Here is a 16692-nt window from a genome sequence, read left to right on the forward strand (position 1 = left end):
GATAGCTTATGTAGTTATCAGGTTGCTTTAACTCTGTTTTCTCTATTAATTCACCTATCTTCCATTCTTCTCCAACTCTTTCTTCAGAACCAATTTTAAGAGGATTCATAAACTTTATACCTTTTGATTGCATACTATCAACTACGTCATTCACATTTACTATATATCTGGAGCTACTTCTATTAGTAAGCCTTCCTATAAATTCTATACTTACTAACAAATTTGTTCCTTTAAAATCTTCATAACCTTTAGTTTGGAAACCAAAACTCATTTTTTCAATAAATTCTTTTACGGGCATCATTAGGTCTGGAGCTATATAGGTTATTAATATATTTTCATTCATGTCTCCTTCCAAAAATCCTAATGCTGCTTTGTCTACAGATTCCCATCTTCTGTCTAATAAAGTTATCAAAACCTTCGCACCTAATTTCTTCCTTGTCATACATTTGAGTCCTATGATATACATGCCTTGATGAATATATTTGTAACCACAATATTTTAATTCATTTTCAATATTTTTGCTTACAATTCTTAAATCTACTGGATGTGTTCACACACTTAATTCTACTTCTCGAGATATTCTGTATAGACCACTCTTACTTTCAAACATACCCATATGATATACTTGTTGCGGCTTTATTTTTCTTAGTGTATCTTTTTGATATCTTTCTAGATCTCTTTGTATATCTATAACTTCTTCTATACTATCAATATCATCAGCTTTGCATGATAATCTATGCTTCATGGCTAGAGGTCTTGAATCTTGCCTTACTAATTGGAGAGTTTTGTCTCTTCTAAGGAAGCCTTTAGATACGTCCATTTTTCTGAATTAATATTTCTAGTAGAGGAAACTATTCCAGATGATGATAGCACAATTTCTTTGTTGCTTTGAACACTATTTAGCTTATCTAATACTTGAATTAACAGTTGGATGATTGTGTTATTTTGTCTTATTATTACTTTGGAATCTTCTTTTGGGGAGTCGTGATCGGAGAACCCGATAGGAGGTGACAGGTATTTTGCTACTTCGTTTAATGCTTGAGTATATTTAGTCATATAATTATGAGATAATCAAAGTTTTAACCTCTTGCACCAACTTTTTTATTTCAAGTATATCTTGTCTTGATTCAGTGCGTGGGATTGACTCTTTGCCTTTACTTAGGTAGCGGCCTATTGATAGCACTTCCTCTTTAATATAATCGTTATTCTTGCAAACTGTATTCTGTCTTGCTTTTGCTTCCTCTAGCTTATGTAAAGCTAGATCAATTTTATTATTCAACCCTGAATACTTATCAGCAAGCTTTTGGTATTCTTTGAATAAACTTTCAAATTTTTGGTCTAAATTATCTTGTCTTTTTCCCCAAGATATGTAAAAATTATATATCAAATCGATGACTGTATTTAACTGGCTATGAGATGTATGCCAAATATGCTCTTCAGAGAAATTTACTCTACACCTTGTATTTAGATTTTCCTTAGTATTTATTACTTTACCTGCGCTAACTTCTAAGTTTAAATATTTTAACCTTTCAATGATTAAACACTGGACCTGATACCAACAATATAGGGAATATTAAATTAAATGACTTTATTTAGCTTAATATGAGATTAGATTTTGATTAGGTTAATATGGGATTAGGTGAAAGTGGTAGACAGGTATGCTTTTTATCTTGAATAGTATTTACTGTTCACTAGGTAGGGCACTATTCACAATAGTATTTACTATTTAGTACACTATTTGGAATAGTGCTTCACTATTCACAGTAATATTTAATTCAATATGATTACCTTCACGTTCTAACTTGATTATTTATTTGATACAGGATCTATTCTGGGCTGGCGGGGCCAACAATTCGTCCGACGGTGTGCGCATAGGTGTAAAATCCTACTGAGTACTCACCATATTTATCATTATGTAGTATCAGATGCAGCTAGTTACATTCACTTAGCAGTTTTAATTGCAAATTTATGGGGTAAATTCCTATCGTCTTCCCAGGCAGTTCCACCCGAAGGGAACAATTCTCTACGGCCACAAGGTTCTCATTCAAACGCCACTCTGGGCTACACAGAGAACTACACACATAGAGGTTTCTCCTATAGGATCCCTAGCATAAGAACTTGTCCCATAAATTCATCATTTCCACAACATAATTTACATATGGTTTTCCCTTTCGGGAGGCCCCGAAGGGATTACACACAACTAGGAAATTACCTTCAAACTCTTGGCGATCGAAGCGCCTTCTTGGCTATTCTACTAGCAGTGATGGTGGCTAAACTACGAAGGAAACGGTGCTCTGGTGGAGAGTTTTGATGCTCTGAGTGCTTCGTGCTCTCCTGTCTTGTGTTCTCTTCTTGAGCCCAGCGTCTCCTTTTATAGCCTTGAAGGATGGCTGCAAGGGAGGCCTTCGGGAGCCTTTCTTCACTTATTTTACACACGGTAGTATGCACGCATGTCCTACTAGGGTACATGCGTGTCCTTCTAATAATATAGAAAAGTGCGAGAGAGAATGCCGACAAACTTCAATCTTAAGGATTCTTTGCTTTCTTCACGTGGCATTGTCTCTCGGTGAATAATTGGCTGGCCTTTGTGTACCAGTATTTGTTCTTCGGCCATACAGATCCTAATGCGATTAGCCTTCAGAGCTTTTTCTGCCTTCAAGAATCCTTGTGCCAGTGTATGCGTACATACATGTCAAGGCTACTTAAATATTCAACATTGCTTCATTTATTTTTAATTTAACATGCTTAAATATCCAACATTACTTATTCATTTTTTTCAATTTTTTTTTCAGAGGGTGTTCCCTGCCCATATGATTGATAATACCTTATCAATATTTAAAATATCTATTCTTGGAATTTCTATCAATATTCGGGTCGGGTATAGTCCTCCACGCCCGAATATAGGGAATAATAAATTAAATGACTTTATTTAGCTTAATATGAGATTAGATTTTGATTAGGTTAATATGGGATTAGGTGAAAGTGGTAGACATGTTTGCTTTTTATCTTGAATAGTATTTATTGTTCACTAGTTAGGGCACTATTCACAATAGTATTTACTATTTAGTACACTATTTGGAATAGTGCTTCACTATTCATAGTAATATTTAATTCAATATGATTACCTTCACGTTCTAACTTGATTATTTATTTGATACATGATATATTCTAGGCTGGCGAGGCCAACAATTCGTACGACGGTGTGCGCATAGGTGTAAAATCCTACTGAGTACTCACCATATTTATCATTATGTTGTATCAGATGTAGCTAGTTACGTTCACTTAAAAGTTTTAATTGCAAATTTATGGGGTAAATTCCTATCGTCTTCTCAGGCAGTTCCACCCGAAGGGAATACTTCTCTACGGCCACAGGGTTCTCATTCAAACGCCACTCTGGGCTACACAGAGAACTACACACGCAGAGGTTTCTCCTATAGGATCCCTAGCATAAGAACTCGTCCCATAAATTCATAAATAAAAATAGTAAGTGAGACCAAGAAACTACATCATTTCCACAACATAATTTACATATGGTTTTCCCTTTCGGGAGGCCCCGAAGGGATTACACACAACTAGGAAATTACCTTCAAACTCTTGGCGATCCAAGCGCCTTCTTGGCTATTCTACTAGCAGTGGTGGTGGCTAAACTACGAAGGAAACGGTGCTTTGGTGGAGAGTTTTGATGCTCTGAGTGCTTCGTGCTCTCCCGTCTTGTGTTCTCTTCTTGAGCCTAGCGCCTCCTTTTATAGCCGCGAGGGATGGCTGCAAGGGAGGCCTTCGGGAGCCTTCCTTCACTTATTTTACACACGGTAGTATGCACGCGTGTCCTACTAGGGTACATGCGTGTCCTTCTAATAATATAGAAAAGTGCGACAGAGAGTGCCGACAAACTTCAATCTTCAGGATTCTTTGCTTTCTTCACGTGGCATTGTCTCTCGGTGAATAATTGGCTGGCCTTTGTGTACCAGTCTTTGTTCTTCGGCCATACAGATCATGATGCGATTAGCCTTCGGAGCTTCTTCTGCCTTCAAGAATCCTTGTGCCAGTGTATGCGTACATACATGCCAAGGCTGCTTAAATATTCAGTATTGCTTCATTTATTTTTAATTTAACTTGCTTAAATATCCAACATTACTTATTTATTTTTTTTAATTTTTTCAGAGGGCCTTCTCTGCCCATATGATTGATAATACCTTATCAATATTTAAAATATCTATTCTTGGAATTTCTATCAATATTCGGGTCGGGTATAGTCCTCCACGCCCGAATATAGTGAATAATAAATTAAATGACTTTATTTAGCTTAATATGAGATTAGATTTTGATTAGGTTAATATGGGATTAGGTGAAAGTGGTAGACAGGTATGCTTTCTATCTTGAATAGTATTTACTGTTCACTAGGTAGGGCACTATTCACAATAGTATTTACTATTTAGTACACTATTTGGAATAGTGCTTCACTATTCACAGTAATATTTAATTGAATATGATTACCTTCACGTTCTAACTTCATTATTTATTTGATACAGGATATATTCTGGGCTGGCGAGGCCAACAATTCCTCCGACGGTGTGCGCGGAGGTGTAAAATCCTACTGAGTACTCACCATATTTATCATTATGTTGTATCAGATGTAGCTAGTTACGTTCACTTAGCAGTTTTAATTGCAAATTTATGGGGTAAATTCCTATCGTCTTCTCAGGCAGTTCCACCCGAAGGGAACACTTCTCTACCGCCACAAGGTTCTCATTCAAACGCCACTCTGGCCTACACAGAGAACTACACACGCAGAGGTTTCTCCTATAGGATCCCTAGCATAAGAACTCGTCCCATAAATTCATAAATAAAAATACTAAGTCAGACCAAGAAACTACATCATTTCCACAACATAATTTACATATGGTTTTCCCTTTCAGGAGGCCCCGAAGGTATTACACACAACTAGGAAATTACCTTCAAACTCTTGGCGATCGAAGCGCCTTCTTGGCTATTCTACTAGCAGTGGTGGTGGCCAAACTACGAAGGAAACGGTGCTCTGGTGGAGAGTTTTGATGCTCTGACGGCTTCGTGCTCTCCCGTCTTGTGTTCTCTTCTTGAGCTGAGCGTCTCCTTTTATAGCCCCGAGGGATGGCTGCAAGGGAGGCCTTCGGGAGCCTTCCTTCACTTATTTTACACACCGTAGTATGCACGCGTGTCCTACCAGGGTACATGCGTGTCCTTCTAATAATATAGAAAAGTGCGAGAGAGAGTGCCGACAAACTTCAATCTTCAGGAATCTTTGCTTTCTTCACGTGGCATTGTCTCGCGGTGAATAATTGGCTGGCCTTTGTGTACCAGTCTTCGTTCTTCGGCCATACAGATCTTCATGCGATTAGCCTTCCGAGCTTCTTCTGCCTTCAAGAATCCTTGTGCCAGTGTATGCGTACATACATGCCAAGGCTGCTTAAATATTCAGCATTGCTTCATTTATTTTTAATTTAACTTGCTTAAATATTCAACATTACTTATTCATTTTTTTTCAATTTTTTTCCAGGGGGTCTTCCCTACCCATATGATTGATAATACCTTATCAATATTTAAAATATCTATTCTTGGAATTTCTATCAATATTCGGGTCGGGTATAGTCCTCCGCGCCCGAATAATTGATAGCAATATCAATAGGCAACTTGGGCTTTATTCAGGTCGCTGCCCATGCCCTGCTATGTCCATATGATCATCATCATCTTATAACAGATTGAAATCATATTTTTGATCGCATTCTTTCTTCAAATTTTTCGTTTATTTCATGCCTTAATTCTTTTAATATTTATTCTTTCAATTCTTTTTCTTTATTTTTGAAAATTATTCAAATCTTTTATCCATTTCTTGATCTATGTATTCACTATCTAAAGGGTCAAGCCCCTTTAGAAGGCATTCTTGATATGTCTTATATTTTGGAGATTCTTCCTTCTTTATATTTTTTGAGCTTGATGCCTCCCCCTTTGTGGGAGTTGGTGAAGTAGGTATGCCTCTTCTCATTTGGATATAATCTTTAGCCTTTGGGTCAATATAATAATCTGGTCCTAATACCTTTTTTGCCCAAAGTAAGGCATCATCTATACTATAATATCTTTTGAATGTTAAATCTTGTCCTTTTCTTTTTGCATCTAATTTTTCAATCATAATATTTTCCCATTCCAAATATATGTCAGGTTTATTTCCATCAAATATAAGATATAGTGTTTCTCTTTTTGGTATTTCAGTCTTTTCTGGCTTTGGCAATTTTTTGTTTAGTTCGCTAAAATATTCTACCAAGCTATTCAGAATTGATAACATATATCCCATTTCCTCTCTTTTAGTGGTATATTGGAATCAGAAATTATCCAATATGCAGCGTTGAACTTCATCAAGCTTGATATGAGCCTTTGGCTTGAAATTGAATGTATTTGGTTGAAATACTTTCAGCCTATTTTCTTCTCCAAAGAAGATATATTCCTCCTTGGAGTGGAATAATCCTTTCCTCATATCTGCAAATTTGATGCACGAGAAAATATGTCAGGTAAGGTATTATCCTTCCCCTTAATATGCTCAAAAATAACTTTATAACCATTCCCAGCTATGGTATCTTCAAATAAGACCCATCTTCTGGTAGAGCTTTTCTTACTATTAATTTTATTGTAATATCAACATATAGCTTCACAGTCTGTTCGCACTGTAAATTCTTTAAATCCTAGATATAGCCTAAATGCATTTATTGCATTTACAACTGCAAGGATTTCCCTATCAATATTATTTACCGTTTTTAATTTGTAACTTCCTGAAGCATATCTGCATATTTTTTCATCTGCCTTTGGAGAGTATTTATTGGGCTTTTGTTTTAGTATCGCACCCCATCCTACCTTAGATGCATCTGTCTCAATTATAAAATAATTGTCTTCTAGAGGCAATTCTAGGGGTTTTAAATTCTTGACTTTTTCTTTGATGGCCTTTACTAATTTTATATCTTCAGAGTTGAAGTATCTTTGACCATTTTTTCTAATTTAGCATATAAAGGTCCGGTAGCTTTGCTAAGTTATCTATATAGTTTCGCACATAGTTTGCAATTCCTAAGAATTGCTGTAAAACCGTTTTATCACTCATATTATCAGGAAACTCTAATATTTTCTTTGCAATATGATCTTGTAGATATATCTTTCCTTCTCCTATTTCATGACCAAGGAAATTTGTTTTCTCTTTGCAAATTTCCATCTTCTTTTTAGATAGTATGAGCCCATTTTGTTCTACCTTTCTACAGAACACTTCAAGATGGGCTATATGCTCTTTGTATGATTTTGAGAATACTAACAAATCATCTACGTATACCAATATAAATGCTTGATTCTCATTAAATATATTTTGCATTTTTCTTTGAAATAATGCAGGCGCATTCTTTAGACCTAATGGCATTACTAGCCATTCATAATGGCCTTGTGGACAAGTAAATGCTGTCCAGGGAATAGATTCTTCAGCCATTTTTACTTGCCAAAATCCTGCCTTTAAGTCGAATTTAGAGAAATATTTACTTCCTTGTATTCTGTTAATCCATTCCTGCTTATTAGGTATGTTGTATGCATCGTCAACTGTATTATCATTAAGCCTTTTAAAATTAATTACCATACTAGATTTACCTCTAACTTCTTCAGCATGATTTCTAACTATGAATGCAGCAGACCGATGAGGGCTTCTGCTTTCTCTTATAGCATTTAACTTTAATAACTCTTCAATATGCATTTCGAACTCTTCAATATCTTTTGGAGTAGCTTCTATTGGTCCTGACTTAATTATATAATCTGGATTTATGATATTTATTTTGCAAACTATAGAGTTCTTATCCCAATGTTTCATTGGTATTTCTCCAATAATTTGTATGCTTTCTAGTCTTTGCACAATCTTATCTATATCCTTTTTAGATTTTATATCTCTATACCAATTTGGAGAGAATGATTGTAACCCAATGCATTCTGTACATGTATTTTCTATATGATATTCTTCTATGGTCTCACTAAGTTCTTCGTCTTTACAGAATTCAAGGGGATCTGGACTTGTGCCATATTCATCATCTAAATTAGATATTTCTACATTTTGTAAGGACTTTCTTTGTTTTCTTACTTCAGATATGTATGGAACATTATCTTGATAAGGGATAAATGTTACCCCTTCTTCATGTATGATTGTGGTTTGTAAAGATTGTTGTAAAAATCTTAACCCTATTATCATGTCATCATTTATTACTGACAAATCTCTTATTGTAATTTCATCTATTATATATTTTGTGCCATTTATGTAAGCTTCAATATTATATGCTAGCTGATTATGTATCTTCTTTATTCCTGACATATCGGTAGATACTTCAGCTTTATTATCATCTATAGTTTCAACTATTTCGGGACATCTCATAAAATATTTATCATGGATGATGTTCTTAGTGCAACCAGTATCTAATAGTGCCAAAAGTTTATATGAAATATTTGGCTTAAGAACAATCCTAACTGGAATCCTTATTCCTAACACTTCTTTGAATGGTAATCGAACAATATATTTATTCCCAAAACTAGTAATTGCATCTTTCAATTGTATTAGTTTGTCTCCTTTTTTATCCCTTACTGTTACCATTTGCTCCTTCATTTCCGTGATTTCAGCAACATTATTGTCTTGCCTATTACTATTTTCTAACTCATCTTTAAGTTTTTCTAGTTCTGCTTCTAGCTTATTTATTCTATTTTCTAAATTTCTAACCCTACTGGATAATATTCGTTCTTCTGGTTCTAATTCTATTTCTTGTCTCCACTTTTGATTATTGGCTCTTAGAAATGAGGCACATGCCTGTTTTAAACACAAGCTACATGTAAACCTATTATCTTGGCTTGGGTAATATATATACAGAAAGCACATTTTATGTTATAATCACCTTTTCCTCTAATCCAATCATGTTCACAATCTACTTGGTTCATCATTTCAATTTTTAAACCGGCTAATTCATCTATTAGGTCTATTTCATCTTCACTTGATTCATATTCTCGAGCCTCATTTTCTACTTCAACTGTTTCTATAATTGAATATATTGACTCATCGTCTTTTATTTCATCATCACATACTAATATATTCTCATTAACGCTATCTATAATTAATACTCTCTCTTGTTCTTCATATTTGCTAGAGTACCTTTTCTGGTCTTTATTAGGACAAGTTCTACTTAAGTGATCAGGAGAGTTACATATGAAACACCTGCATGTTTTATCATAGGTTTTCTTAGGATTATATCTTCTTACATTTCTTTTATGTAAGAATGGGGCTCTATTGTCTGACCTTCTTAAGAAATATCTTTTCTTTGTTCTAAAATTTCTATTATCTCTCCTTTGTGGTTTATAATATTTGTTTTTCCTATGCCTTTCTTCTCCATATGTTAGTGGTATTTGGACAATGTTATTGCAAAAATTGTAATCTGATTTCTTCATAGATCTTTGGGCTTGAATGCTAGTACATACCTTTCTTAGCTGTTTGAAAACAAATGCTATGGCTTGGGATATATTCACCACATTTCCTCCTATTTCTTTTTTATACTCCTCAAATATTATGGAACCTAGAGGATCGGGCAACTTATTAAAATATCTTTCTACTACACCTACATTAAAACCTTGTTTAGCAGTAGTAGCATTATACAAATAATGCTGGGAGAATTATTTTATACCTTTCCAGCTAGTTAATGTTAATTTTTCTATTTCTCTTAACCTCTCATTTTGTAATGAGGTATGTCCTAATTCTGGATCTTCTGCTATGATCATATTTGAGATAACATTCGCAAAGTTATTTGGGTTACTTCCTGCCCTTTTTCATTCTTCATATTGACTAGGGTATGACTCTACCCATTGTTCCCATAGAACTTTTACAGATTCTCCTAAAAATGTTTCAAGATATGTTAACATATCTTCTACCTTAGTGCCTATATTATACTGATTTTGTATATGTTTTTGTACTATTAAACCTTTCCATATGCTGATTATATTCGGCCAATCTATTGGATCATGAGCTGCTAGGTTTAATATAGCGCCATCATTCTTATAATTCTGAAATTGCACTGGTTTTTCAAAATCTCTTCTTTAGTACCCATATATCTATATTGTCGTGGGCTATATGTAGGTTGATAATCATCTTTTTCTGGAGGCCATTGTCCAGCTGATCTGGTAGGTCTCTCTCTTTCTCCTTCTCTTTTTACAGATGATCCTCCATATCCCCTTCTTCTTTTTCCACTATTTTCTACTTCCATGGCTTCCATTGCATTGTCTAAATTATGCAGTCCCACATCATCTAGTGAGTTATAGAAATCACTATTTTGTTCTGAATCATCATATCTTTCATCTTCTAACCACATTTCTTTTATTAATTCTTCCTCCTCCTCATAACTTTCTAATAATAACTTATTATTGATATCCCATTGCTCTTCTTCACTAACAACTTCTTCTTTTTGAACAATATTCTTATCTTTATTATTATTATTATTATTATTAATGATAGCATTTTTATTAATAATAGCCTTTGCTTTTCTTTCTGCAGATTCTATAATTTTATCTTCCATGGTTGAACTACTAGTGACAAACATTTTTATCATTTTTTAGTTTCTTTAACCTTGCAATTTCTCTAATGATAAATAGTTCTCTTTCTCTAATTTTAGGCCAATCCTTTGTCATAGAATGACTATATTCCCATTCAATATATTTTAGCTTCTTTTCCCAATGAATTATTTCATCTTCTAAATCAGCCTTTTCCATGCATTCAGATATACCTTTATTTTTATCATCATTAATTTCTGATTCTGACATAAAAGATTCAGAGTCTTCTACTGATGCAGCTTTATAGTTCATAAATCGAATACTGCTGCTTCCTTCACAATTTTGATAGCTTATGTAGTTTTCAGGTTGCTTTAACTGTTTTTTCTCTATTAATTCACCTATCTTCCATTCTTCTCCAGCTCTTTCTTCAGAACCAATTTTAAGAGGATTCATAAACTTTATACCTTTTGATTGTATACTATCAATTACGTCATTCACATTTACTCTATATCTGGAGCTACTTCTATTAGTGAGCCTTCCTATAAATTCCATACTTACTAACAAATTTGTTCCTTTAAAATCTTCATAACCTTTAGTTTGGAAACCAAAACTCATTTTTTCAATAAATTCTTTTATGGGCATCATTAGGTCTGGAGCTATATAGGCTCTTAATCTATTTTCATTCATGTCTCCTTCCAAAAATCCTAATGCTGCTTTGTCTACAGATTCCCATCTTCTGTCTAATAAAGTTATCAAAACCTTCGCACCTAATTTCTTCCTTGTCATACCTTTGACTCCTATGATATACATGCCTTGATGAATATATTTGTAACCACAATATTTTAATTCATTTTCAATATTTTTGCTTACAATTCTTAAATCTACTGGATGTGTTAACACACTTAATTCTACTTCTCGAGATATTCTGTATAGACCACTCTTACTTTCAAACATACCCATATGATATACTTGTTGTGGCTTTATTTTTCTTAGTGTATCATTTTGATATCTTTCTAGATCTCTTTGTATATCTATAACTTCTTCTATACTATCAATATCATCAGCTTTGCATGATAATCTATGCTTCATGGCTAGAGGTCTTGAATCTTGCCTTACTAATTGGAGAGTTTTGTCTCTTCTAAGGAAGCCTTTAGATACGTCCATTTTTCTGAATTAATATTTCTAGTAGAGGAAACTATTCCAGATGATGATAGCACAATTTTTTTGTTGCTTTGAACACTTTTTAGCTTATCTAATACTTGAATTAACAGTTGGATGATTGTGTTATTTTGTCTTATTATTACTTTGGAATCTTCTTTTGGGGAGTCGTGATCGGAGAACCCGACAGGAGGTGACAGGTATTTTGCTACTTCGTTTAATGCTTGAGTATATTTAGTCATATAATTATGAGATAATCAAAGTTTTAACCTCGTGCACCAACTTTTTTATTTCAAGTATATCTTGTCTTGATTCAGTGCGTGGGAGTGACTCTTTGCCTTTACTTAGGTAGCGGCCTATTGATAGCACTTCCTCTTTAATATAATCGTTATTCTTGCAAACTGTATTATGTCTTGCTTTTGCTTCCTCTAGCTTATGTAAAGCTAGATCAATTTTATTATTCAACCCTGAATACTTATCAGCAAGCTTTTGGTATTCTTTGAATAAACTTTCAAATTTTTGGTCTAAATTATCTTGTCTTTTTCCCCAAGATATGTAAAAGTTATATATCAAATCGACGACTGTATTTAACTGGCTATGAGATGTATGCCAAATATGCTCTTCAGAGGGATTTAGTCTACACCTTATACTTAGATTTTCCTTAGTATTTATTACTTTACCTGCGCTAACTTCTAAGTTTAAATATTTTAACCTTTCAATGATTAAACACTGGACCTGATACCAACAATATAGGGAATATTAAATTAAATGACTTTATTTAGCTTAATATGAGATTAGATTTTTATTAGGTTAATATGGGATTAGGTGAAAGTGGTAGACAGGTATGCTTTTTATCTTGAATAGTATTTACTGTTCACTAGGTAGGGCACTATTCACAATAGTATTTACTATTTAGTACACTATTTGGAATAGTGCTTCACTATTCACAGTAATATTTAATTCAATATGATTACCTTCACGTTCTAACTTGATTATTTATTTGATATAGGATCTATTCTTGGCTGGCGAGGCCAAAAATTCGTCCGACGGTGAGCGCAGAGGTGTAAAATCCTACTCAGTACTCACCATATTTATCATTATGTTGTATCAGATGTAGCTAGTTACGTTCACTTAGCAGTTTTAATTGCAAATTTATGGGGTAAATTCCTATCGTCTTCCCAGGTAGTTCCACCCGAAGGGAACACTTCTCTACGACCACAAGGTTCTCATTCAAACGCCACTCTGGGCTACACAGAGAACTACACACGTAGAGGTTTCTCCTATAGGATCCCTAGCATAAGAACTCGTCCCATAAATTCATAAATAAAAATACTAAGTGAGACCAAGAAAACTATATCATTTCCACAACATAATTTACATATGGTTTTCCTTTTTCGGGAGGCCCCGAAGGGATTACACACAACTAGGAAATTACCTTCAAACTCTTGGCGATCGAAGCGCCTTCTTGGCTATTCTACTAGCAGTGGTGGTGGCTAAACTACGAAGGAAACGCTGCTCTGGTGGAGAGTTTTGATGCTCTGAGTGCTTCGTGCTCTCCCGTCTTGTGTTCTCTTCTTGAGCCCAGCGTCTCCTTTTATAGCCGCGAGGGATGGCTGCAAGGGAGGCCTTCGGGAGCCTTCCTTCACTTATTTTACACACCGTAGTATGCACGCGTGTCCTACTAGGGTACATGCGTGTCCTTCTAATAATATAGAAAAGTGCGAGAGAGAGTGGCCGACAAACTTCAATCTTCAGGAATCTTTGCTTTCTTCACGTGGCATTGTCTCTCGGTGAATAATTGGCTGGCCTTTGTGTACCAGTCTTTGTTTTTCGGCCATACAGATCTTCATGCGATTAGCCTTCAGAGCTTCTTCTGCCTTGAAGAATCCTTGTGCCAGTGTATGCGTACATACATGCCAAGGCTGCTTAAATATTCAGCATTGCTTCATATATAGTGTTACTATTCATCATCCAGGGTGCAGAATAAGTTATTCTTAACCCGAGGTAATCTTATAATCATATCATAATTAAATTACGTTTGGAATTCATATAGTTACATTCCTATTGATTCACTACGTAAAATTTGGCATAAAAAATAAAAATATAGGTCATAAGGCAAGAAAATTTGCAGTTTATGTGTATTTTACACTATGTTTTTACGTTTGTAATTTCACATAACATAAAATATTTTTTACGACGATTATATATATTATTACGGTCTCTTTTTATGTCGGAAATAAGAAAAAATTTACGGAACGTAAAATTACGGTGCATTGATGGTAAAATAGAGGGGGTGAAGAATAACTATTCCTCACACAGGGTGACGAATAGTCAATCCCCATATATATATATATATATATATATATATATATATATATATATATATATATATATATATATATATATATATATATATATATATATATATATATATATGGACTTTGATAACTGGCAACCATGTGCCAGATTGCCAAAACCACCATACCCCCTCGTGCCGCACGAAACCCATCCCTTCTTCTCCCGATTTTCTGGGCCATCCCGATCCCCCGCACGAACCCCTCCCTTCTCCCGATTTTCTAGGCCACCCAGGCCCATCCCGATGGTGCGCTTGCAGTTTGAAAAAAAGCGAAAAAATGCAATGGAGGGGAATCGAACCCACAACCTACCACAACATATTGATTTCTTTCAACTTACACACTACTTGTACCTTCCTGACACTACTAGGAAAAGGGCTATAGACAATATGCACACTAATGGCGCACCAGACATGCGGTGCGCCACGACTATATAGCAGTCGCGCACCGTGTGCTGGTGCGCCATTAGTGTGATAGACAATAATGGCGCACCACAACTATGGTGCGCCACTACTAACATTTTTTTTCTTTTTTCCAAAAATACTAATGGCGCACCGTGTGCTGGTGCGCCATTTGTGTCTATCACACTAATGGCGCACCACAACCATGGTGCGCCACTACTAACAATTTTTTTCTTTTTTCCAAAAATACTAATGGCACACCAGTCACCCCGTGCGCCACTACTATCTTTTTTGTTTTTTGTTTTTTTGCAAAACTACTAATGGGGCACCGCCAGCTGGTGGGCCATTAGTAACCAGGGTTACTAATGGGGCATTTGTTGGTGGTGCGCCATTAGTAACCTGGGACCAACTAGATATTTTGGACAGCCACCTACACACTCACTTTCCCCACTTCATTCTCTCCACCTCCTCCTCCAAGCTTGTCTCGGGTGCCTCCACCTCCTCACCTCATTTGCACCATAGATCCATCCAAATTAAGTGGTTAAATTACCTTTTTTGTTAGGTAAGTAAGGGGAAAGCTTTCTTTATGTTGTAGATCTACTTTTTTCTCCCTCCAACAACGTGCACATGCACTTTTTATGGCCTAGCTAGATCTATGTATGTTTGTGGTGTTGCATATGTTTGTGGTGTTGCATATATGTTTGTGTTTGCAGGTACCGGTATTTGAAATGCGATAGTTTCCAATATTTTGCCGGAATGTTGATTCATTTCTGTTTCGGCGAGAATTTTGGCACTATGCATTCTTTTTGGTCCTATTTTTAGGCAAAGTCATGCCAAATTTTTTCTTGGTTCTAAAATATCGTTTTGCTCTACCCCGCAGGTGACCATGGTCCGTACGATGACCGAAGGCATCGTGAATAGGTTTTTGAGCTCCGCGAAGGCCGAGATGCTTCAAAATAATGAGACGGAGATAAGATGTCTGTGTCGAAGATGCAAGCTGAGGAGCCTTATGGACCCGGATTCCGTACAGGTGCGGGACCACCTGCTCTTGCGTGGTTTCATGGATGGCTATCGGTGGCAAGGTGATGAAGATGATTATGAAGTCGTCCATGGGGGCCGGCCGGCAAGAAATGAGGAAGGGCAGCAAGACAACCGCGGCAAGGGCGGGCGAGAAGACGAAGAATCTCCAGGATATGATCACGAAGTAGATAGAAGATGCCGGACATGATGATGAGGAAGATGCCGGAGCAGGCGAAGGGCATGATCATGAAGATGAAGATGCCGGAGCAGACGACGATGGACCATCGATGGGCTAGGTGCAGGACCCTCATATTCAAGAGCTGCTTCTCAAGCAGACGGATAACGCAAGAGCTGCCGCCCGAGAGAAAGCCAAGCTGGATCAACTGGAGATAGACGCGGTTACTCCATTGTATGAAGGATGCAGGCCCGAGGATACCTGCCTGAAAGTAACGCTCATGGCTCTGGAGATGAAGGTAAAACACAAAATGACCGACGCATGCTTCGACGAGAACATGTCATTCTGGCACGAACGTCTTCCCAAGGGGAACAAGTGCCCGACCAATTTCGAGGAGGCGAAGAAAATCATGTGTCCTCTGGATTTACCGCATGTGAAATACCATGTGTGCATGAACAATTGAATATCGGGATGAGCACGCGGAGTCTACCATATGTCCGGTGTGCGGCGTCACTCGATACAAGAAGAGGAAGAAAGCTCCTCGAAAAGTGGTGTGGTACTTTCCGATCACTCCTCGTCTGCAGCGGTATTTCGCGGACCCTAAGGTAGCAAAGCTCTTGCGTTGGCACGCGGATAGGGAGGAGAAGAAGCGAGAAGATCACGCAAATGATCCGGAGATAAATAAAAAAGACAAGATGCTGAGTCACCCTACGGATGGGAGCCAGTGGCAAGCGTTGAACTTCGAACACCCAGAATTTGGGAACGATCCAAGGAACATCGTGCTGGGCGCGAGCACCGATGGAGTCAATCCGTTGGGCAGCCAGAGAAGCACACATAGCACCTGGCCTGTGTTTGTGTGGATGTACAACCTTCCCCCCTGGTTGTGCATGAAGAGGAAGTACATTCACATGAGTATCCTAATTGAAGGGCCGAAACAACCAGGGAACGACATCAATCTGTATCTGAGGCTGCTGAAAGAGGAGCTAGACACGCCGTGGAAAACACCAGCCAATACGTG

At 36.5% G+C, this 16692-nt stretch overlaps 1 long non-coding RNA gene across 2 annotated transcripts; it reads right to left on the reverse strand.

Annotated features, from left to right (window-relative positions):
* Positions 1 to 2117: 2117 nt before the first annotated feature.
* LOC109735976 (uncharacterized) lies at positions 2118 to 13610 on the reverse strand. 2 transcript variants are annotated; one of them, XR_012189696.1, is made up of 4 exons: positions 13160 to 13587; positions 4954 to 6507; positions 3585 to 4070; positions 2118 to 2664 (listed from the first exon to the last, which is right to left on the reverse strand). It is a non-coding gene; the product is annotated as an uncharacterized lncRNA (long non-coding RNA). The 2 variants fall into 2 exon arrangements; XR_002226290.4 differs by lacking the exon at positions 2118 to 2664 and having other exon boundaries at positions 3354 to 4070; positions 13160 to 13610.
* Positions 13611 to 16692: the final 3082 nt, after the last annotated feature.

This window comes from Aegilops tauschii, chromosome 7, assembly GCF_002575655.3.
Source record: "Aegilops tauschii subsp. strangulata cultivar AL8/78 chromosome 7, Aet v6.0, whole genome shotgun sequence".
In the NCBI taxonomy this organism is placed as follows: Eukaryota; Viridiplantae; Streptophyta; class Magnoliopsida; order Poales; family Poaceae; genus Aegilops; species Aegilops tauschii.